At 38.6% G+C, this 24715-nt stretch overlaps 1 long non-coding RNA gene across 1 annotated transcript in view; it reads right to left on the bottom strand.

The window, feature by feature from the left end:
- Positions 1-502: 502 nt before the first annotated feature.
- Positions 503-24715, bottom strand: part of LOC127019389 (uncharacterized) — a 221068-nt gene continuing 196855 nt past the window's right edge. Inside the window, exon 5 of the long non-coding RNA XR_007766900.1 lies at positions 503-703. This is a non-coding gene — a long non-coding RNA (uncharacterized LOC127019389). The remainder of the gene's footprint in view (positions 704-24715) is intronic.

Raw genomic sequence — 24715 nt, 5'->3', positions numbered from 1 at the left:
ACAGCAAGGGGGACAGGCCCAGGTCATGTTGAGGGAGGGCGCTACAATGCCTAGGAGGACAGGGACATGGATCTGAGTGTGTTGAAGAGAGGGAAAAGGATGTGTTAGGGAAGGGCTATAAGGAACACCAGGCAAAGCAGGGCAAGACAGACGTCTTTGCTTTCCCTGAACCTCCTCAGTAAGTTGCTCAGCTGTGTAACTATGATGGCTCAGCAACAGTGACCAGGTGGTAGAGGGCCGGGGTGCAAGAGACAGTCTATGTAGCAAGAAACTGGAGGAGCCTGTCTTTACTAGGAGAGTGGAGGCAGCAGAAATCTGGTCTTGATTTGGGCTGTTGAGCTATTTGCAGTAGAAAGGCAGGCGCTTTGTGGATGAACACATGGGAAGAAAACATAGGAATTAAGGCAAAGAAATGGGATCAACATATTTGAAGGGAGTAGGAATTGCAGCACATATTGAGAGAACTTTTAATGGATAACTCATTAATCTCTTTTATGCAAGCTTGGATTAGACATTTAGCGGTCATTTAACACCCCACTAAATTATACTGTGTACAACAAAACTCATACCGTCTATGTAGGGAGTACGCTAGCAGATGATCGTACTTCCAGCCTTGCTGCCAGTGTTATTTGCTTGGAGACAGCTTCCACTAGGTTGCATTAAGCATCAGTTGTATAACCAGCATCACATAAGAGAGCTGAACCTGAATGTTGGAGAAAGAGAGAGAGTGGAACATGGAAAATATCACAGAAAAGAGCAAGCATTTTAGAGAAAGCAAAATTATGGGGTCCACAAAAGCATGAATAATAGTGACATTTTATTTTCTTTGTAAATATGACTTTTAGACTAAGGCACTTCTATCAAGTTCCCCAGAGCTGTATTAATTTTCCAGTTCTGCCACCAGCTTCCAATGTACTTTTGCAAGTCACTTAATCTTTGAGAATATATAAAATATGTTATTAGTTTCTAGAAATAAAAATATGATTGCCAGAGTCCTCTCCTCCCAAATCCAAACCCTATGACCTTCCTGGAAGTAAATCTCAGTATTCTGAAGAGTGCTGAGCACAATCTAAAAATCCACCCTAGCTGCCCTTCAGATGCACGGGGCCATCTCTTCCACACAACTTATGGCAATGCAAGAATAGTGCTTATAACACACTGGTTTGCTACTTTCACTGTAGTGGACAGAGCCTCCTCACGGCCATCCTCTAAAACAAAAAGGGCGAAAGCAAGTTCCATTTCCTTAGGTGTGGCTAAGCCACGTAACATAAACAGAGCTCATTTTTGCCTCTGCTTTTCATTTATCCCTAAGAAAAATACTGCCTGGTTATATTTAGCATTCTGAACCAGTCACGAGAAGGGGCACTGGGCAGGGTTCGTGGTTTCTTCAAGCAATCTGCTGATCACACCATCTTGGGTAAGTCATCCCCTACGCACAGTCATTAATTCACTGTGTAGTGAATTCTTTGGGTTTGCTTCTTTTTCAGAGGTCAGTAAAACTCCTTTTCTTTGTTCACCAACAGAAAAACCTTACCTAGCAAGACACCCAGGCTCAGCCAGGACAGAGCAGGCCTGGCAGGTCTTTTGTTTCCATCTCAGAGTCCTCCAGGGAGCTGCCCACCTCCCAGGCCTGAGCTCCTGCACAGCTAGCTCTTCAGTCAAAGGAGATCAAAAGTTTGGCACAAGCTTTGTCCCTTTTTAGCTTCTCTCCAACACAACTGGTCAACCATATAGGAAACAGATACACTGTCTTTCCCTGAACTGTGATGCATCAGGACTGTTTCCCATGGGCTGGGGAGCTGCAGGAGAAGCACAATGCCACCAGGTGATCCTTCCAGGGTCAGGTGGCTCACAGGGCGCCCACAGTAGCAGTTACAAGCCAAATTTACTCATGAACATTTAATGCCATTATTTAAATGTAGAAGTAATGCCAAAAAAAGGCCTGGGGTTACATCCCATACACTGAGGTACCTCAGGCTTGCAACTCCCTAGCAGGGGGATTCCTCACTGTTTATATCAGCATATTTCTCCCAGGGGATGGGCCATCATTGCTACAGTTTAAGGGATTCACCTGTAAAACCAAAACAAAGCCTGTTGAGGCATTAGAGAACTTCAAGAACAGAGAAAAGAGCAGCTGTTTTCCTTTGTAGGTCAAGATAAGAATCATATTTTTACTTTCAGGAAATGAGTTTAATTTCTAAATACCAAAGAACAGTATGAATATTTTTCTGACGAAAGGCAAGCTAAATATCTTTCTGATGTGATAGATATGCTGATTATTACAGGTAGTCTCAGTAATCAGTATAGGGCCATCTTAATTTTCTCCCCTGAAGCAAAAAGAACTTTATTATCTGTAGTTGAGATGGAATTTGTTGAAATAGAGCTCAATAACTACTAAACAAACAGGCCAAAAAATGAATGAATCTAGGGGAATGAGTTGAAATAGTGAGATACATCATGAAATGTGATTAATGACACCAAGGGAAATATAAAATAACATGTTTCCCTGGAAATGGGCTGTAAGTGCACAATGTCTGCACAATATTGTGCATCTGCAGTTCTCTGTCCTGCCACCTAATATCCAAATTGTCTGCCAGTATAAACACAGCTGCTAAATGTCTTCTACAACTGCAAAAATAATGAATCTCTAGTTTCTTCCCAGCTATTGAATGCTATTTTTACAGAGACAAACGCAATGTTTACCCTTGTTCAACAGAAGACAATGTCAATGCCCAACATACATGTCTTATTAACACACGTTAGGATTCAAATATCATAGATCAAAGAAACGGGATGGCTGTTTTATAGTATCTTTAGACGAGCTGAGATTTAATGATTTTGGCTTGAATAATTTCTCATCTGGTTTCCACATAGACATTGGCCTACCCATCAGTATAGAGTCACCGTTTTAGCTTTTTTTGACCATCACTACAACTTTACTGAATCTAGCAGGATTGTGAGGGAAGGATAAGAAATCTCCTTTATGTAAATTCTGCTTTCCACATTGTGGATTGGCCTGCAGATTCTGCTGGATAAGTACTGTGGATCAGTTTCTCCCCAGCCTGGAGACATAGGTCTGCAGCAGCCGGGGGCGTGGGAGACTCCAAGTAACAATTTTCATGTTATAATACTAGCCTGGACTGTAAGAAGTAATTTAAGATAATTTACTATGTTGCATTTACTGAAACAACTTCTTTTCAGAAAATATAACTGAGGAAAACCCAAGTAAAATGGAAAATGATAGTCAGGATTTTCAAACACTGTACTCTGCTTGGTCTTTGCCTAGATGAAGAGAGCATAAATGGGGAAAAAAACTGAAAGAAAAAAGAGAGAAATAAGGCTCCATAACCTTAGGAAGGGTACCGATCTATTTATATGCTTCCTGGAATGCTTAGAACATTTAGTCTTACTGGCCACAAGAAACCACTTTTGTTGTGCAAAAGGTTTCACACATGAACTGAAGCCAAAAGTTTTTTTCATGGCACTGTAGGAAGAAAAAACGTTATCGTACAGTTTTGTGAACTACAGACAGAAATCAGTCTGTAGACCTGCCTGGTAAAAACTTTCTGAATTTAAGAAAACACTGCCACTCCCCCCAGCCTCCTTCAAATCGTAGTCTTGAAAGTCACCTCTTTTGTTATATGGAGAGAAAATTGGCACTTAATCATGATTAGGCAAGTAAGCAAAGTACAATTACTACTCTTGATTAGCTAAAAACTATGCACACACTATCATTTTTTGTCAGCCTGTCTATCCCAACCTATACTCCGTTTTTATCTTATCTATCTGTTACAACTCATCAGCTGGCAGTCTGTGGGGCAAGGAATATGCTTTTCTGTAGACTTGTACACGAACTAGCTTCAGCCCACTTTTCCACTGGCTGCAATAGAAATACCAAAGGCGTATGATAAACATAAGGGTTTTTTTTCCTGTCAGAAAGCAAGATAGATCATAAATTCTAATAAAATTATAGAAAAATTCAAATTTTACATAAAAATTAATCATTAAAGAGAGATTAGGAAGATTCAATTGGTCAGACCATCATGATAAGGAATAAGATACAACTTTAGTCCTTTGTTGGAACTTCCAATTATCTTTCTCTATTTAAATTATTTTTCCAGATATTTAATTGCAGATGTTCCTGATCTATTACTCTATTAGGCAGAACATAGCTTTTGGATATCACTTTGCCAATGATCACACATGATCTGTAGTTGTGCTTCATACAGTTCAAAGTTGTGATGTGGATCAGACTGGGGAGAGGGAAGGGTCCAAGATCTCTATAAATAGCACTCCATCTTTACAGCAGGTAAATATATCTGCACCCTTGCATCTGAATCTTGAAGTACTCACTTCAAGCATTACAGCGAGAAGAAAACAAACTGAAGTGAAACCCAGACTTTCTTGCTGTTAGACCAAAGTGCACAGTTGGATCTAGAAGCCCAGCTCTCCAAGTTAGATATGAGTTTGAACTCCAAGTCTTTGTATTTTTGTTCAATAGCTTCATATTTTTAAGTAAAGGCTAGAGCCGAAACAAACAGTTGCTCCTGCTGAGAAGCTGTGTTTGGATGCTGTTCTCATCCTCTGGGCTGGCCCTGAGGAGCAAACCTCAGCAAGCACACAGTGGTGCTCTTCCAAAACAGCATGGCTTTGGATGCCACCTCGCGGGGGTGGAATAAGGTCATAGTGCTAGGTACAGCTGTCGATTGTGCTACAGTAAAGGCAGGCTAATACCTTTAAAGTCTGTGGATTTATTCTGTCCCACAGTTATTCTGGCATAAATCACAACAGGAATTTAACTACAGTAGCAATATGGGCAGAGGTGGGCACAAAAACCCAATGAGAATAGACGTGTTGGAAGACAGTGTCTCATATATGTCCCAAAAGCAGGCAGGAGAGAGACCAGGGGATAAACAATGCAGAGGTGAGAGTCCTGCCTTACAGATTCTGTCTGGAAAAGCAACAATTGAGAAGTGGTCAAGTACCAATAAAGAGGCAGAATTGAGCTCTCCTGGTTTTTACATGAGAGGCATCATACCACATCACGAAAGAAGTGGAGAGGACTGTCAGCCTTTATTCACTATAAGTTTCCCTTATTCACTATACGTTTCCCTTATTCACTATACATTTCCCTTATTCACTCCACTTTCTTAAAAAACCCAAGTCTCCCACATATATGAATCTGCTACAACACATAGCTTTTCACAAAAAAAGTCAAATATGACTGCAAACTGTCAAGGTAGCAAAGAAGGCTTGGCTAAGGACTCAGGTCACTGGGAAGACACCGCTTACTATGAAAAGCCCTTGGATGATGCTGAGCTTGCCAAAATGCACTGGAAAAAATTAAGTGGTCTGATCATTACAAGAGATCAGTGTGTGCAATTCCCAGCCACTTCAGTATGAGTTGCTCATGGGCACTGTCCTGTGATGGTTGGACTTGAGGGATATTAAAGAACTGTATACAGAAAACCAAACCCCACGCAGATCTAACTCTATTTCCCCTGTAAGGCTACAGGAGAAAAAAAACAGGAGAGGCAATTTTCAACACAACTGTTTTCTTCCTGCCGTAACAACATCTTTCATGTTGCCAACAAAACAAATCCAAATGATCACCATAAACACACACCTCTCAGGAAGTCTGCCCTCACTGCTGGCTTCAAACATTTGCCAGGTTTTTACAGTGCTGAAATTATTCCTGCATCAAATCCTGGAATTACAGTGAGACACCACCCTGTCTGTGGTTACAGGCTGCATAGACAAAGCCTTGGAGAGGGTGCTGGGTGCTTCCCACGGTGCAGCAAGGGTGGAAGGGGGCTCAGGCTGTCCTCTGCTTCCCCACCCCTTGCCACGGATTTGCCCTTCTGCCGGGGCAAACCCCTCCGAACCCCCGGGGCTGCCAGCCTGGGCAGCCAGTATGTGCCGGGGATGTGCGTGCAGGTCCTTCCTCTCCAGTCATCCTCACTGCAACCTGTCATCTTTTTCATATAGCCTCACAACATTTTAAAGAACAAAACTGTGGGTAGGATACCTTTCATAATAATAAATAGGAATAGCAGTGCTTTTGTGAATTTAGGTCAATGCATCACCCTTAGAGCGCATTATAAATTCATCAGAATCACAGCCTGAAGAAAATTTTATTCCCTGGCATCAGCTGCTTTTAGCCATGCCACAGATCTTTAGCAGAATTTGAACTCCAGATTACGTATTGATTGAGTTTAAATAAATTATAATATGTTATAGCCAGAAAGCTGGGCTGTGACTAGTATAGATGGTTTCCCTTTTTACCTCCTTTCCCACCTCAAATATTAACAAATTTATTCACTGCATTTTGACTGTAATGAATAACCAATTCAAAAATGTATAATACTGAAGTAAGTACTAATTTAAGCAGCACCTTCACCTACTCGACACAGGAATGAATAGAAATTGTAAACTAGGTACAGAATAAACATATCAACTTGAAGGATTATGTGAATAAGAATACATTCCTAAAGAATTAGCTACAGGGGAAAAGTAAATGCAAAACTGCAGCTTGTATTAACATTTGATTACATTTCAGATGCTTTGTTCCTTTTTTTAAGGTTCAAAAATATCTCTGTAATGATGGTTACCAACAAGCTGTAACACAATGATACACTCTTCTGTCGTGTTCAGTAGCATCAGCTGCTTGTGTATCCAGCACATTATTTCTGGACGACTAACAGATGAGCATATCATTTTAAACTATATTTAATAGGGAATGAAAACTTGCACGAGCAGGTATTGAAAATGTAACTATGATACAGCTACCAAAGCCAACTGAGAAACAAAACAGGCCTAAACTTTATGGAAAAGAAAACAACCACTATCTGCTGTACTGCTAAAAGAGGACAAGAGGACACATAAGGACATATAGTTTTGTGTTTGACCTATTTTGGTTGATTTAATTTTCAGATTTTGTAAGCCAAGCTCCAGTGAGTTCCTGAGGAAAAAATTCTAACTGGCATTTTACTGTGAGTCAAACCTCACACAAAAAGTACTTTGTGCATCAAGATAACATTAGGAGCTGTCTAGCTGCACGTACCAAAGGACCAGTTTGAACAAAGAAAAACAGAGCTGTAATGGACTTCTAATAGTAATAATACTTTGCACTTCTGTAGTATGTTTCAATTTGAGATCTCTAAGTGTTTTGCAGTGCATGACAATTCAGCCTATCACTTGAAACTTCAGTAGAAAACACATATCACAATTTTACTGATGAAGAAACTGAAGTACAGAGTTGAATGACCTTCTTAAGATCTTACAGCAAACAGGATGCCGGTGCATCATCAGAAATGCCAGGCAGTTTTTTAGAACTCCACTTCAGCAAGGGCACTAACTCCCACTTCCAAACAGCCTATCTGCCAGCTAAGTTATATGTTTGACTAACATTTCCCCAGCTTCATGAACAATAAAATACATCTTTTCATTTAGATGTGGCTTATTTCCTGTTGCTGTTCTTACCAAGCTGATGACAGGAACATTCATTCTTTTAATGAAAGTGCAGGCAGTTTGGGGTACGACAGCAATTCAGATAGAGTCCACTTAGACATGGAAAGAGTGACTGAAATTGCATATATCACCATATTGCATATAGACATGCAGTGTGACAAACTTGAGTCCAGTTGACATGGTCAGCAATTGCCCATTTTAAGAGACAACCTTAGAACTTTACCAGCAATATTGTCTTCAGACTGTATACCTAGTGGGATCATGATAATCTTTTCCCTCCTAAGTCGTTCACTTTTCCCTCCTAAGTCACATCAGACAAAAATTTGACTGTTTTTTCTAGTTACCACTGAACAGCTGTGATATTTACTGCTTTCTTTCCATTCTTTGCTAAGAAAGATGTCATTGCTTTTTTCTGAAAAATATAATAAATGAATGGTTTTTCCCAATGTCTCTTTTTCTAGTTAGACCTCACACTGCAGTTAGAATAACCCAGCCCTTCTTTGAGGCATTAATATAATCAAGAGGTGGTGGAGTTAGATTTTGCAGTGCTGTACATTTTCACCTGCCTACACCTAGCTTAACTACCACTGAAATCTTCTTGGTATTTAACCCCAGGGAAGCCAAGCTTCTGTCTGGCCAAGCAGGGTTTCTAGTAGTACTAGTACATGTAAGTGCATTGCCGCAAGGGTGTATCCAAAGGCCTTCAGAGATTAGCAAGAAATGCTATGAAGCTGAGAATTTTGCCTAAGCCCCATCTGTGAACAGGGCTGTATATCCACTCTCCATATGTGGCAGCCCTGTGTGAAAGTAAGGGGTGATGACAGAGGGGTGAGGGATGGAGTTCAAAGATCAGGCAGTAACGGGACAGAATTATAATTATACCTGTTACACCATAAGAAGAAGTAGTAAGTTGCCATTTCAATAGGGTTTCTTTAACATTAATCCAGAATCACTGCTTTAGCATGGTTATCCAGGAATATGTGAGGGACCTTCTCATGGTCTGGATGTAACCAGTTATTTTGGGGGAATGAGAGAGACTCATATTTAGTAATTCAGACTAAAAAAAACCCTATGCACGTTATGCTACTGTATGGTAGACACTTCAGTCAGAATGGTGTTCAAGAATTGTCTGCATGCATTTTCCATACATGTATGAGTATGTATGCGAAAGCACTCAGGAAAAGAGAGCAAAAGGTGATCCTAATAACAGTTGCAGTGCTAACCTATTAGGGTCATGGTTGAGTGGGGTAAAGACAACTAAAATTTTCATAGTTGTAGAACATGAGTATTTTAGTGATTTCTAAAATTGGTGTCGTATTGCTAAGAAACCTCTAGTTTTTGAAAGGAAAATTCAACAGTGTAGCATCTCACTTTCTCTCTTCTCTATTCTTTAGGGGTATAACAACCTTCCAAATCTTTGAACAGAGAATTGATAAAATGTGTGAAGCCATTCCATGCAGTGGTCACTGTATCATACATATCTGATACATTAGAAGTTATCCTTTTCCATGCATTTGTGATTCTGATCTGGTAGCTTTACATTTATGTTCTGTTGTTTTCTCTTTTCTTGAAAACCAATTTAATTTTAGATTTATTAAATAACAGAGACTATGCAAAGACCTATGTGATGATGGCTAGCTACATCTGAAAATTCTTTAGCCCGAAAGCCTGGCAAGAATCTGAAGGGAAGTGTTAAAGCAACCTGACAGAAATCCCCTGCAGTGCTTAAGAAAAAATCCCAGCTCTCCCTCCTCCCAGCTAAACCCTGAAACAAGGTCAATGCACTAAAAGGCTCTGGAAGTAATTTTTTATAAATAAATATCCTGGGGAATTAGTGCAGCAAGTACCACAGTCACATCTCTAAAAAAAAGGTAGTTATGAGTATGTAGGCATTTCCTTTACACGTTAGGGATAGCACACATGAGTCAATGTGAGATTAAATGCAATTCTGACTACGTGCTACAGAATAAAATATTTTTTCTCAGGAAGAAAACTTTGTTCATAAGCTTGAATCAGCAAGCTCTTTAAGCGCATGTCTAATGTTAAGCCTGTAAACAGACCCACGCCTTTCGATATGCTGGAGTCATAGACCCCTGAAAGGGCAATTATGGTCCTAACAGGTGAAGTCAATAGTGCAGCAGTAAATGCAGGAGTCTCCCAAATACGAGCTAATGCTGAGATATCAAGGCTTTGGTGGCTACTCTGCTGACCAGATTCAGACTCCCTGACATTCACCTCTGATTGACTCCTGCCTACCACGGAAAGTGCCCTTTTAACCCATCTGATCAGTTCAGATACTGCATTACTGCACAGCAGTAATTAGTTTTCCTTTAAAAGGGATCAAAAGTTTTAATCTCCTATGACTGCAATCAATGGCAACCATTTCCCTGGTCAACAGGGCATGAATTACACAAATATTGACTGTAAATCTAACTAAAACAACCAAAGAAGGGCATTTTCAGGTGAAAAAACTACGTTCTTTTGGCAAGGATGTAATAATCCAGGGAATTTACATATTATTTTGTGACATCAGTGGGAAGCTTTAACCTAGCTTAGATCAGTTTTTTGAATATTATTGCAGCGCTTCCTCTTTCCACTTCAATTTTTTCCAGATGAACTTCTTTTTCATTTGCTGAAAGGAGAAGAGTATGGAAGAAAGGGGATCATTAAGTCACAAATCCATTTATCTTCACTGTGTCTGTGATGTTGTTCCCTGAGCAGTAGTAATCTCCTACATTCAGGAAACCTGCACAGGTTTCTCACAGGAAAAGCACAACATCTGAGCCAGAGTGTGAACACAGCAGTCAAGAACTGGAAGAAATAAAAGAAAGCAAAACCCAAGCTAAACAAAAGCCCAAACCAAAACCTTTTAATTTTTTCTCCATCAGAATATCAAGTAACAGTCATTTAAATGGAGAAGACATTTATGCCTTCTTCTTTTGGAGGTAATTTCCTAAGGTTTAAAATGCAGCTAAAAGGCTTTCAATTCTATATTAGCACAGCCTAATTTTCAGTTTTGCTTATCACTGCCTGCCATGCAGCTGGCTTGCTTTCTCTCTTTGAAAGTTTCAGGTTCTTTACAGAGAAATTATGTTTTCAAAATACAGTTGAGAATCCTGATGTTGTAATCATTTTCAGAGCCACTATGTACATTACTAATTGTGTACATGATTCTCTTGACTGACTATTGCACATGCTGAGATTACCAGTTACCAAAACATCATTATAATTTATAAGGTAAGGAGAATGAGGCCAGCTTTATACTTCTGACTTGGTGAAGGTGTTGATAGCTTGTACTGAATGGAAATTCTTGTAAAAAATGACGTTGGAAAATGTTCTTTTTCCTGAACTGTTAAAATGATAAATACTAAATAAACAGCTGCAAGTGAAATGGTTCCCTACCGTCCAACAACTACTTTTCTAAACACTTAAGAAAGTAGTCATAAATACAGCCAAGTTTAGGTCTGATATCCAAAGTAAATAGAAAACACACAACACAATGATCACCTCAGGTTTTCTAGTGTATTCTTTTAAATTGCAAGCAGGAAGACCTCTAATAATCCACAGCTCCCAATTCAGAAGAGATTTGCCTGGATATTTTAACTGGACATCACCAAGCCACTGCAAATTACTATAAATAGGACAAACTCAGCAAAATATTTAGCCAAAAAGGAAATGTATGTGCACAAGGAGACATAACAATGGAGCACATCTCACAAAGAGGAGAATAAAACCCCAATCTTGTTGTCTTTACGTAGCAGTTCAAGCATGTTGGGAGCCGAGTTATGAACTAACACAGATTTCAAATACTGTGAATAGTGGTAGCAGAAAAATGAAAAGTAGATGCATCTGGCCAATTTAAAATGTACGAACTAGGACTGCAAGTCACTTCTATATATACAACCCCTCTCTTTTATCTTGAATATAATCGTGACTGTCTCCAATAAGTAGACAAGAAACTGCTTGGCACCCTGTTTCTGTTAACTCCTTAGAAGAGCAAACACAGTTCACATTACAAAAACTGTGGGATTCTTTTCTTTATAGAATAATGTAAACAAACATTTTCTTATTTAATCTATTTAATGAAGTGTTATTTACTACCAGTTTCTGAAGCACTTCAGATAATAAAACCTAAATCCTTGATCCTAGTGGGAATTTTAAGTGCAAGTTTTTTTAAAAATAATGTTACCCATTAAATGTTTTAACTATGGCTTTAGGAATTTTAAGAAAGTCTCATAATTTTTAATGTCTTGATCTCTATGTCTTAGAAGGTAAGTAATTTTTTGACCTACGTTAACTGATTGAGACTCTTTCAGCAGAATACGCGATCAATACATGAATAACATTCCATGCATTAGCACTGAATATACCAGAAGGTTAAAAGGTGCACGGTTTTTCCATTAAGCCTTTTTTATTTTTCCTTTTCACAATTTTTCTTAATCTGGTAGTAAGTAGATCCAGTTCTAGAGCTAGTATTCTAGAGGCTGGAAAATGATGCCACTCAGGCATTTTTACCCCATAAAGTATCACATGATATATACTTTCTCAATTCCCATACACTGCCCTCAATACTCTATCAGAAATCCACATCACATATGACAAGGGCCACACTCTGCAGGAGAGAAGCCGCAGATGGGACATGAGAGTCTGGCAAGGCATGATGATCATTTTGCAGAACTGGTTAGGGGTTAAGTTCTGGTTTAGGGCAGTTTTTAAAACAATTTTTTTGATAAAGAAAATGTACAGCATGTTCCATATATGTTACCTCATCCTTCTCTGAGCAGTTTCATTTTGAAGTCTATTTTCTTCTGTTTTAAGTGAAATACCTTTACCAATTTTAAATTCAGATGGAACAAGAAGGAAAAAAAAGCTTTATTTCTTGCTCACATTAAGGTTATTTTATCAATTTCTAATTTTAGTTCTTTTCACGTTTTGTTTGCCAGGCATAACTGGGTCAACACTTTCATTCTTTCAGGTTGAAAATCCTGTCTGAAGAAAAGCAAAGTTACTTGTCATGAAGCAAAGCAAATAGCTGTTAATAATTTATAAGAAAGTAAAAATATTCTGCTTTTGAGATTTTAACAGGAGAACAACCTCAAGTTATAAATTATTATAATTACACTGAAATATGCTCTTCATCTTCTTATTCCTTCGCTCTGATCACTGCCACAATACTTTTTGCTCGAATGGCTAGCAGTCTGCCAAGCACCGCAGACACAGACCCTCCAGGCCCGTGGCCAGTGCCCTTCGGACCATGAATTTATCTGTGACTAAAACCCTGCTTCACACTTGTCTCAATATGTTCATTAGGATTCTTGAGGGTTTCTCTTCTTATGGAGAGTAACATACAGGTATGTGTCAAATATCTGGTGGGATGTGAGGCGAGGGCTGTAACGCAGCTGGGTCTCCAGAAGCAAAAACGGTGCTCACAGGAGATTCTGGGATCATTAGTAAGACACAACGCAGAGATCCACACACCCACAGCTCAGGTACAAAGCAACACTGATTAGTAGATAGGTAGTTAAATTCTTGATATTTATTTGGTTCTGGCTCCTAAAGCCATGGTGTTCAGAGGTGTTTGTTGTCGCAATACAAATAGGGTCTTTCTCTGCATAGAGATGGTAAAGTTGAGAAATACGGTATATTTAAGGGAATAGTAAGATTACAGCAACTTGATTTGTTGAGAATTCAGTTTCACTAATGTTCTTATTAAAATGTCTGCAATGAACGTGTCAATTCTCTGTGGTTCCAAGGGAAGAAGATGAATTACTTAATACCAAACTCTGTCACTTCTTCCTTTAAAATCTTTTATACACTTTCTGCAATACAACACCTCTAGCGTACTAATACTGACTTAAACCACCATGATTCCCAGCATCTTCTTCTCATTAATAGACTTCTGATTTTCCAGGTGAAAGTTTAGAAGCACAAGTGAAATAACTAAAACGTAGGAATGGATATATACATAAACCAGCTTCCATAAATAAGTTCATATAATTTGTTGCAGTTGCTGTTGGAGTCAATAAGTTCATATGCCTTCCAGTGACAAGCATAATCTTTTACAATCCTGACCCACTTCTTACACTGAGATCAGAATGGCAAGAGAGGGAAAGGGCAAGGAATCCACAGGTTCTTATCAGCGTTACTGATTCCAATCATTTGCACGTACAAGATTTCAGCAATACATTCAATATTTTCACATAAGGTGTGGTCATATACACTAAGGCTATTGCTACCAATGTGTTCCCACAGGAGATACCCAATTATTGAGTCCTACAGGAGGAGTGTGAAGTGTGCAATACCTGCTGCTCATGCTTCTTGCCATGTTGTTGATCAACGACTATCGGTGATAGCCTGAGTCTTGGGGGAACCTGAACATCTCTTCTTCAACCTCAGCCCTGTCTCAGAACAGTTCTTAATATGAAACCTTTGTCCAATATTCCCCTAACTCTCCCCATAAATAACTAAATTCCTGATTGACATACTTCTTGTGTTTGTCCCCTCATTTGTCACTCAGTGAGGAAGCTAAAGTTCTTTGATCAAAAGTGGGTGGTGAAGTTGACATTCATTTTGAACTGGAAGACCTATCTAAGTAATAGTGCAGGTGGCCCAGACTTGCTGGAAACAATCCTGCTTTAGATCTGCATTTCTAGGGGACTCATAATTTAAAACTTGAGCCCTCAAATTTTAGACTTCAGGAAAGGCAAAATATCTGTGAACAGATTCTGAGCATCCCAACTGATTGGCCCCAGACATACTGAGTGCCAAGTGTGAGTATTATCTTTTTGTATTTTTACACACTATTTATATTTTATGTGTGAATATTATAGGAATATAAAATTTGGATTGAAGTGAAAAAAATTTAGTCTTTTTCTCATGGAATACCACAGAGTTATTACTGCAGCTCCCAGTAAATTTCAGATTAATGTCATGGTGATTTCCCTTGAAGGGCTACTGGATATCTGCTCACATTTATGTGCTATTAAATTGTTTTCATTCTTCCACAATTCACCATTTGTGTAAGCATCATGTGGAATATTACTGCATTGGCCTTGCTAGGCGTACAACATACCATGACGTACCATAGATGGAGTTCAAAATTACTCTTCGTTCAATTCCTTCACATTGCATGACAAAGAGAGGAATCACATTTGCTCTGGTTGCTTGTGCCTTCAGGAATTCCTACTGATTTGACCTAGTCTGACCTTCTATTCCAGGTCACCAATTAGATTTCTCTCAGCTTTGCAGTTGTTAACAATTTCAGTGGAATTGCATCTCTCTAGGGCAGAATTATGCTCCCAGTTTCACTTTTTCTTTTTGCTACCTACAAGCTTGAACCAAAACATCCATGCTTTTCATATTTCATTCTTATCCAGCCACTTGCTGTACATTTACTAAAAAATGTCAGTCTAATTAGGCAACTCAAATCTGTACATTCTTGCTGTGTATAAAAGAAAAATATGCTTTGATTTTTCCCCTCAAAATAATGCATTAAACTTCAGAAATTAAAGTTTACTAGTAACAGACATTTGTACTAGGAATTAAAAGTAAACTGTCCCAAGCAGGCCACTGCTAAGCAATATCCAGCATTTGACTGGGCTGCAGGATTTTCAGGACTGCACATGTTGACTATCCTCTAAGGAACTCTACTCACTAAGCTAAAAGCAGCCTTGGGCAGGTGCCGATCACCCTTCTTGTGATTTTCAAAACTTCCTCTGTGATTTTAATACCCAATTCCATTAACTTCAGCACTAGGCCTGCTAATCCTGTAGGTAGGCTAGAAAACCTTTAGCTGTATGCAGGTGCTTCAGAGATTAGAATGCTAATCACTCACATTTAGCTGCTACTATCAATATAAGAAGGAAGGCAAAGACAGCAGAAGAGAGACACAGACATGCTTGGATTAACAGAGAGGCATATCCATCCCATGTGCTTTTTACCTTTTTCTGAACAAGAATAATTCAATCTTCTCTCCATCATTCTTGTCCTAAAGTTTTGGAGCCCAAAGCACCAGATAGCTTTTAACAAATGGCAGCCTGGAGAACAAAAAACATTCCGGGAAGGGGTTGCCTTGTCCCCTTCAGTGGGTCCTTTTCTTATTATACTATCAAACAAATTATCAATTTTATTCTGGACATTTTCGTACCACCAGAACATACTTCTGCAGGAAATGTGTAAGATCTACTCATACCATATCATCTTTGGATATTCAGTGATCTTCCGTTGGAGAAGTTACTGTTTCACCTGAACATTGATAGCTATTGATCCCTCCTTCCTTACAAGGTGATGGCCTTTGGAAGGCAGATAAATGAGCACTTGTCTTTTCAACAGATTTTACTCCAATGTGATCAGTTATTGCACTGAGTTACCTGTATTTTCCATCTTAAACATAGATGGGGAGAAAAAAGGGGGATACTCTGTGACAGTAACTGTATTTTTACTTTTTTTGGTCTCGATTTATGGATTTTTCAATGTTTTTCTTCAAGAAATGATATCCAAGGCTTTTTGTATTTGGAAATGTTTTCATATGGGAAGGTGGCTGTTACAGTGAACAGCTGAATCATATTGCAGAGACCACTGAGAGCTGCCAAATTAAAACCAGGGCTGTCTGAGAAACTAAGGGAAAGCAGGACATCCTATAAACTAAAATGAGAGCTTCTTTATACAGTCTAATAAAGAATCATGAAACGTTTGATTTTTCTAGGTTTTGGGGTGGAGAGAAATGTCAAAGGCAAAATTCTCGGTTTTATGAAGACCTCTCAATGCCACTTATTTCAAAGAGATATTTAAGAGAGTGTAAGACTTACACACACATGAATGCTCTCTCATGGAAAGGAGATGTCCCTGTTAAGTGAAAATTAAGTCCAGAAAGCTTATGCTTTCATGCAAGATTTATTGGTACTGTAGCCAAAGATTTCCCACAACCTCTTGTCTTGGTCAGAAAAGGTTCAAGTAATAGCTCGACACTGCCTCTCTTCCTCCACACCTGGTCTTCTGGGGCTGAGTTGCTACTTGGTTTTAAACAGTTCAGTTTAGGACATGTTGCTGCACTGGAATGATTTTTACTACTTTTTTTTTTTTTTTAATTAAAATAGTGCATTGACTCATACTGTTGGGATTTTTTTGTGTGGGCCTAAAATGAGACTCTGTGTCTGACTCTCTATAGCCTTGAAGCTAATATAGTAATTCACTGGTGAGAAAAGCGGGTAGACAACTGTGAGTTTGTGGATAACTCCAGTTAAACTTCCTTTGTAAATGTACAAAGGAGTGAACATGATATAAGGCAGCTAAGAACTGAAATATTTACCATGATAAATTACTTGCTTTAGTATAGCTGTATATTGGGGCAATTACTGAGAAAGCAATAAATATAACATAGTTTATGCTTGTGAATCTTAGATTAATAGAATTGCTGACAATTTTCTTTTACTTCATCCTAAATAACTTTTATTATGGCAGCTACTAATATCTGTAGCACAAGGATGTGGTAGTTTTCTACTACAGGCAGAAGAACCAGAAAACCCGTCAGTATATCCTGGATTGAAACAAAGAAAAGTTGTGGGAAGTTCGGTTTTCTTTGAACGATTTTTTCCAAACTACATGTGGAAAACCACATGAGAAAGGATATGTGTATACATTTGCAGAAAACTGCCTTTGCCTTCTGTAATCCCAATTAGAGAGTAAAGATGTATCTGTTTTCCGTGGTACAGTGTGTGTCTTTATAACTATAGTAGGAAAGAAGAGGGAGGCTGGAGATGGCCCTAAGCAGAAACTTAAATTTATTCCTGTCAATGTTGAGAAAACTATTTGGACCCTGTTTCCCAAGTGAAGAAAAAAAGAACCTGATAAGAAAAGGCTCCAGACCTCCTTGGATGAAAAACTGTTCCTGAGAAGACATTAGAAGGGAGAACAACTAAGAATAAAACTAACAAGAACTACAAGAATTAGAAAAAACCCCATTAATCAGCAGGAAAAAGGTACTTCTTAAAGGCTGGGAAATGTAGGAGCAGACAAAGAATTAACAAAATTGAAGTTTAACTAGTATTGCAAAGGAAGTTAAGAAGATTGCTGATGGATTTTCAACTGTATACAAATAGAACAAGAAAAGTAAAGGTGGTATCACTAAGCATTTGAGAAAAAGGATGAAACATGGACTAGACTCATGTAAATGCATAAAAGTATGAAAACACAGAAAAAAATAGGAAATGGGATAAAAAGCTGCACTGATTTTGTACAGAACTCTTATGCCAGATCAAGCCATCAAACTACCTAGCAGAACTGATTTGCTTGACAAAGAAGTTACAAAAGATTAGATGCTTCTGATTAAGGCATGTGAGGGTAGTGCCACTTGACAAATCATTAGTTCAGTTGAGGAGAAGAGTACAAATGGGGATGGGACTGGTGGAGAGAGACACCATTATGTTATGCAGAAAACAGAACTGCTGGACTGGAGACTCCCTAGGACCTGAGTTTCCCCAAGGACCAGTGTGGGAACAGATGCTGTTTCATGTTTCCAGTAATGGTTGTCATAGAAAAGAGAGAAGTATGTTAATGAAATTTAATGATGGCACCGAAGAGGGATGAACTGTAAATACAGGAGATTCTCCAAATATCATGGAGGCAATTGTAGGTGATAATGGAAAAAAAAGTGATAGGAACAGTCAGAAATTCAATAGTAGAAAATTGAAAGGGAATAATGATGCTGTTAACCAAGACCATTTCAACCTGGAGTGATGGAGTGGAAACGGACAGGGTATGGGAGGATCACAGGATAGTTACACGCCCCTTGTAATTCATTTGTGAAAAAGGCAAATGCAGTCCTAGCATGCCTTAGGTGTAGTATTTCCAGTGATAAGCAAATACAATACGCTGTTGACAAATTGTCTAGCACGTACAATTATAGTCACTCACACTCAGAAAAGCTGTCTTAAAATACATGACAGATGAGGGTTACTGAAACTATACTTACTTTGCTAAGTAAAAGAGGAACAGCACTATTTTCAGAGAGAACTTCCATAATGATCAAATCTGGAAAAGCGCACATCCCCACACATCCCAGTTTCCATTTTTCTACAGAGCTGACTTTACTGTACACTCTTATAAGACACCTACTCCCCTTTGCTCAGGTTTTGGAGAGAGACTGGCTGTAGCCTCTCATTTCGCGGGTGTTGCTGCATCCTTGTTGCCAAACCACCAATCTGCATTCCTCAGAAATGCAGAGAAACAGGAGAGTTCAGCAAGTGAGCATGTCTCTTCCTGGTTACTTCGTTGCTCTTCCTCAAGCCAAAGCCAAATGCTGCAGTATGAACCATGAGGCTTTTACTTGGGTGAGACCCTTGGGTACAACTCTGCTTTCTCAGCGTGCCTCACAGTGGGAAGCAGACTCTGAAGATAAGTGACTGCCTTCCAGCTGAATGAACTATCATGTACTGAATTTAAGAGCTTTGGTTGGCACGCATGCTTGTTTACCTCTGGCGTTAGATTTAAATCACAAGGCAGCAAATCATCATCCTTCCCTTTGACAAAGTGGCCAGAGCAAGACCTCTGCAGTGCAGCAGTGACAAGGAAGTGGAAAGGGAGAATGTGTTCCCCATGTGTGATACCGAGCCATGTGGCTCATCACTCCATCCTGTAAGTGGCCCCTCATCAGTACACAGCTACAGTTCCTGCGACAACCAGATCCTTAATTTGGCTACCTGTTTTCGCTGGCCAGCTCAGAAAACTGCACAGTGCTGCAATAATCAGTGAAGCATTAGATTTTTCTGTGCTAAAGAACCACTTGCTGATTGTGTGCCTGCTCCTGGGTACTCACTGTCCACCAGTTGGTGAGCAGCTCTGTTGGCCAGAAGGGACAGATCAGCAAGCAGCAGCAGCAGATACGGTTTTGCAGGGTACAGTCAGACTAGCGCCCTCCTTATCCGAAGTCTGATGTTCCTCAGGACCACTGTGATACACATAATCCTTTGACTTATTTTAGAGCTGCTCAACAGGCAAGAATCTGTTTCAGCTGCCACAAAAGAGAGAGTTCTTTCATAAAGATTGTACAAAAATAAGAAGTGTGATTTTTTTGTCTGTTATTCCAGTTATGCTCACATGCTTGTCCAGTGCACTTACAGGTCATATAGCTCATGACTATGTTTCTTTTATTTCCTTCATCATTAATCTGTAACCAGTGAATCTATGTGCAGGCAATCCTACATGAGACAGAGCCAGCAGGAGACAAAATGAGGCAAAGAGGATTGCATCTGACAGAGCTGTTTAAATAAATTGTTAATTTTCTTAGAATACTGGGGGACCTGTCTGTAGCACCAAATCTCCATAGCTTGTAATCTTATGAGCCATCTGTCTCCCTGTATACTAGAGAAGGCTATAGACTTGGGAGGATGATGAAATATTAGGATGTAAATATTGAGGGGGTGGGAGATTATTGCAATATCTAATCCTGCATCTTGCAAGATGATGGGTTCCCTAGCCTCCCACTGTGGTAAGGGAATAGCGGTTGTACAAAATCTTCAAGGTCTGAGCTCTGAAATACACACACATTTAGCAAATTGGACCAATTTTACTGTTAGATGTGTGACTGTGTGTGCCTGTATTTCTGTAGTTTTATTTTTCTTTTAAATAGATATTCTACCCATTAAAATTAAAAACATTATATTAGCATTTTATGTTGTGTTCAATAACACAAAACATAGAAAAAACAGCCCACTCAATCTATTGACCTTTAAGACATACTGCAAAACTGTGTTTTTACTCAGCTTTACAGAGGACAACGACTAGGTTAAAAATAACTAGTACTTATTCATGTTTTATAGGAGGGATGTGTCTTGGATGAAAAGAGCTCATATCTTCTTAGTCGGTTAGGGTATATATTACATTTACTTTCTAAAATGAATAAACTTGGTACGTAATGGGAGGTCGTCTTTTTAGTCTAAATTAAATATTCAAAATGAGGTCTGGTCTGTGGTCATGAAATGAATTTGTTTATATCTCTCTCTCCTAAAAAATGATGTGACTTCTTTGAAAGACTAATAAATGTCTTTTCAACTCACAAACTCTTCAGAGTAATAATTCATGTCCTCTGTGGCTTTATATCTCAAGGGAGACAATATATTCTTGTGGCAGAAGATCAGAGATGAGCTTTAGGAGACCTGTGTTTCATTTCTAGTTTAAGAACTGAGAGGTTTGAAAGATAGGAACTACATCATATCTTTAGAACTGGCCTTCAGTCACTTTTCTTTGAGTTTCCTCATTGTAGCAGTATTTATATGCCTATTTAAAGCAGTTCGAAATCTTTGCCTGAACTGTATGCAAAATTTTTTATGGGAATCTATTATGTATTAATTATAATTTACAAAGAAACTATTACACACAGTTCAACTTGTTACAGTTATTTTTAGATTTGTTCTGTGAAATGTAACTATCACTTTTTAATAAAAATTAAAACAAATGCCTTCTCCCAAAGTCTGAAGATTATCAGCTGTAAAACGCAACACAAAATCACTCCGTTCATTTTCCTTTAGCCATCTAATTTAACAAAGCACCGAACCTTTTCATAGAAAGTCCAAATAAGAAAGTACACTTTTTACCTTAGCCCAAATCAGCATCTGAGCTGATTTGTCAGCCCTATGTTGCTTTTTGCAATTAACTGCCAATCTATATTTTTTCCAGATATACAACAGATTGATACAACTTTTATAAGACAACTATCAACAAGTCTCTAGGTGAAAGAAATGCCACAAATGATCAGCTTCACTGAATTACGTGAAAAGTCTTCTAAAGCAGCTAAGAAATATCAATTTTCCTCTTCTGATAAACCCTGGTGAAAACACAACTCACGGATGTTTAAGGTCACTAGATGGACTACTGTCACTATTATCTTCATATAAAGACATACATATATGTGCTGTCACTTACAGCATTTTCCAGACTTTTCAAGAGTTGTTCTCCTGTATGGAAGCTTTTTCTTTCTGGAATTCCAAATTATACCAAAAAAATCCCACTAAAAGAAGATGCCAGAATATTAGGCTTCTTAGCTGAATAGCACTGATGAATATTGATAAAGATCAATGTTTTGGTGTGATTCCAGAATATATATAAACAAGTTTAACCCAGAATCAGACTTACTATAATCTTTATAAAGACACGATGGAGTAATGCAGAAATTTACAATGTAATTAATGGGCCAATAACTAAAATAATTTTGTAGCTTTGATAATTTAGAACTAAGTTCTCTAAGGGACATTAAAAATGGATTTCAGACATTTGTTATAGAATAAATCATGTTCTAATTACTAAAATGGTTCCATTGAACTAGAAAGCACATGGCAGCACACAGCAAATGTTACCAACCTTGTCAGAGACTCCAAAACTGAAGTATCTGTATGTTATATAAAAGCACTCTGATCTGACCCTTTATTTGAATACTCTTTATGGAAATAAAAAGAACTTGCCTTTATCCGAGGTATCCATTTTTAGAGCCATTAGTTAAAATCCTACTAGCTTTTTGAAAACAATGAGTATGCAACTCAGAAGAATATAGATTCTTTTCTTTCTACAAACTGTTGGAACATTTTATAATCTCTTTCTTCTAAATGAAACTAACAACGAATTCAATCCAAATATCCAGTACACAAAACCAGTGTCCTATTAAAAAAACCAAAATAACCTAAATCTAAAAATTCTGCATTGAGAAGAGGCTTTTCAATCATCAATACTCCAATCTTGCTACTTGACACCTCCTGGACATGCATCTTAACTTTATCCGTGTTATTCTACTGCAGAAAGTAAGTCGCTCATTAAAAGAATCTCAGTGTACGGACAAAAGAAGAGATGGGAAGAGAATATATATTTTCACCTCATTGGGAGATATTCAGTCCAAAACCAAAATAGTGCATCATTATCCTGTCAGCAGTTGTTTCAGTAGGAGGTTGGTGGGCCTTGAGATGAAAACTTGGGCTGTAATCGTATAAAAATTCATCCTAGACTTAGGTCAACTCACAAGCCAGAGATGCAAGTTTCTTTTAACCACTTTGGGTCCTTTCTAATTAGAAAACATAAAATACATAATATATTGCAAGTTGATACATAAATATCACAGAAATATTTTTCTTGACAAGGCATAAGAACACAGATATGCATTCTATTGTATACAGAAGATAGTGTCCTTTATTGCATTGGGATTTTTAGCCAGAATAACCCAAATATCAGAAAGCTTTAATTGGCTTACTTTTCTTTTTACAGTCCTTGGTATTTATATTAGGCAATTCACTTACTCAAATTATTGGCCTTATTTTTATACTATGATTTATACAATAGTGGCTTTTTAATCTTCTTTGTTAATTTTTTTCTTGCCTTGCATTTTAGACTGGACTTGCTGCAATGGCTACACATTAGCAAATACTTCCAGTTCGAACTTTCTGTAAGTTAATATTTTGAGAGTTGAAGACAAATATACTCTCAACCTGGACTTGTTACTCACCTAAGGCATCCGCATAGGACTGGCAGATATGACCAGAACTTACAAGCTGATGCATGCTCAGCTGGAGTGGCAGTTGGAGGTCAGGCGAGGTACCCTACGTTTAGCTACCTAAATTGTTCTTCTTGTGTTCATATGAACAACTTGCATAAAAGCTTCTGACATTAGTGATTTAAATGGTGGTATAAGAGGGCAAGCAGAAAAATCGACATTTGTCTGTGAAGTTCCAGGTGCAGAATTTTATTGGGATAAGAGTGGAGCAGGTAAAAAGAGATAAAATGCTTTACCCTTGTATTTGTCATTTGGTCAGGAAATGAATGCAGCACCATTTACAAGCCTTACTATTTCACAAGTGATGAGCCTGTTTCATGGCACCAAACTGTGATGAGTAAGTTTTTTGATTTTTTTCTTCTCACCAACTCTAATATGGATGTTTTAGTACACATCATGCTTCAGATAGGATTTCAGTTAGGGCATTGGCACTGATCCTCTGCCTATTCTTATGCAAAGGAACTGGGAAAAGATATCTTAAGTCTAACCTTCAGCAATACATTGGTTGTTTCCTGAACAAGGGTTGTGTCCTTCCCCTCAGAAACATTGTCCAGAAAACCTTTGCAAATTTATATTACTTGCGGAATGAAAAAGTACTTCGTCATGTGGATTCCAAACGTATTTTTTTTAACTTCCACTAAAGGCTCCTTGTTCAGCATGTGCTCAGCTCAAAAAGTAACCTATATTATCCACAACCATTATTTTGTACATATTAGTTTGGGCTGACTCTTGCATAGGTGGCCAGCCACATAAGGCTGGTATTAGCAAGAGCATAGCCAGAAGGTGGAGGAAAGTGATTATTCCCCTCTCTGTGGCACTTGTGAAACGACAGCTGGAGAACGGTGCCCAGAGGTGGTCTGCACAGTAAAGGTGAGATTGACATACTGGTGCGAGTCCAGTGGAGGGCCACCAAGATGGTGAGGGGCTGAAACATGTGATGAAGGAGGAGAGGCTGAGAGAACTGGGTTTGTTCAGCCCTAAGAAGAGGTTTTGGGAGGACCCTACCATTATCTGCAGCTACCAAAGGTAGGGTGCAGAAAAGATGGAGCCAGAATCTCCTCAGAGGTGCTTGATGATAGAACAAGCAGGAATGGTCACAACTGACGACAGGGGGAATTCTCATTAGGTACTAGGACAAAAAAAAATCTTCACCATGACAGTTGTTGAACAGCGGTAGGGACTGCCTAAAGAATCTCCATCTTTGGAGACAGGTAGAACTGGAGTTGGCACAGCACTGAGCAACCTAGCCTAAGAAGGATCTGCTCTGAGCTAGGGGGGCTAGCACATAAAAGAACTCAGAAAAATAAGTTAAGTTATATTCTGAAGGGGGCAGTAAGACAGATTGTGCTTATTAGGCTCAATGAGGCAAAGCCAGGTGAAAACAGAGGATTAGGTGCTGGATGGAAAAAAAAAAATCACCCTGAGAATCCCTCAACTTCAGATTATTCAGAAGTTTTCTTGTGTTTTCTTTTATTAACTTCAGCTAGTTTATTTGAAAATATTTAAGATTATTTTGTATGCACAAATGATGGCAGTGTGTGGAATAAAACGTACCTTATATATTAAGGGCTTGTTATTATAAAATGTGAACACCACAACATAGAATTCAGCACATGAAGAATAAAATGGTAGGCCTACAAATCTTGGCTCTAAATCTCAGCTCTGTGGATTCATCTAACAATGCAAAACCAGTTAATTGCGCACACAAATCTGGCA

The sequence above is a fragment of the Gymnogyps californianus genome, chromosome 8, assembly GCF_018139145.2.
Source record: "Gymnogyps californianus isolate 813 chromosome 8, ASM1813914v2, whole genome shotgun sequence".
In the NCBI taxonomy this organism is placed as follows: domain Eukaryota; kingdom Metazoa; phylum Chordata; class Aves; order Accipitriformes; family Cathartidae; genus Gymnogyps; species Gymnogyps californianus.
Note: the sequence above shows the minus strand (reverse complement) of the source record. Positions and strands in the feature narration are given on the sequence as shown.